Here is a 783-nt window from a genome sequence, read left to right on the forward strand (position 1 = left end):
GGGGAGCATCGGGTGCAGGACAGGGGAAGGGAGGGGTAGGGTCAGGTGAAGGATGAGAGGGGGAGGTAGGGAGAGCAGTTGATAGTGCGTCAGAGATTACAGAAGAGTTACAAGAAAGGGAAGGATGAGGAGGACGAAAGGTTTGATGGTGATGGGATGAGGCACAGTGAGGGGTTGTTTGAGGGGGGGGGGGGCAGAGGAAAGTAGAAGGTTGGGGGAGGTGGAGGTATGAGATAGAAGGGAGATGAAGTGGGGAGGAGGCAGCTTTGAGGAGGAGGGGGGGAGGGAGAATTGGAGGGGGATGGTAGGGGGCGGGGGGAGATTTGAAGGAAAGGGGTTGGGGGCGAGTTTTGAAGGGGAGGAGCGAGGAGGGAGTTTAGGAGGGGAGGGGCAAAGGGGGAGTTTAGAAAGTGGATGATTAATGAAAGACGAACATTTATAACAAATTGGGTTTATTGCGATTTTCAAGTTAGCGATCCGTTTAAGAACGATGGAGGAGGGGTGCAATGAATGTGAATTTGGAGCATGTCGTGAGAAAGAATTATAAGAGACTAGCAGAGGTACCCGGCGTTGCCGGGTGGGGGAGAGGTAGAGGGGGTGGGCAGGGGTGGAAGGGGAGGGGAGGGGAGGGGGAGGAAGGGGACGGGAGGGGGGCAGGGAGGGGGAGGAGCAGGGGAGGGGGAGGGGGGAAGAGAGGGGAAGGAGAGGAGGATGGGGAGGAATGGGGGGGATGAGGGGAAGGTGGTAGAGGGGGGAAGGGGAGGAGGGGGAAGGGGAGGAGGG

The sequence above is a fragment of the Myxine glutinosa genome, chromosome 3 (genome assembly GCF_964187855.1).
Source record: "Myxine glutinosa chromosome 3, kmMyxGlut1.1, whole genome shotgun sequence".
Classification (NCBI taxonomy): domain Eukaryota; kingdom Metazoa; phylum Chordata; class Myxini; order Myxiniformes; family Myxinidae; genus Myxine; species Myxine glutinosa.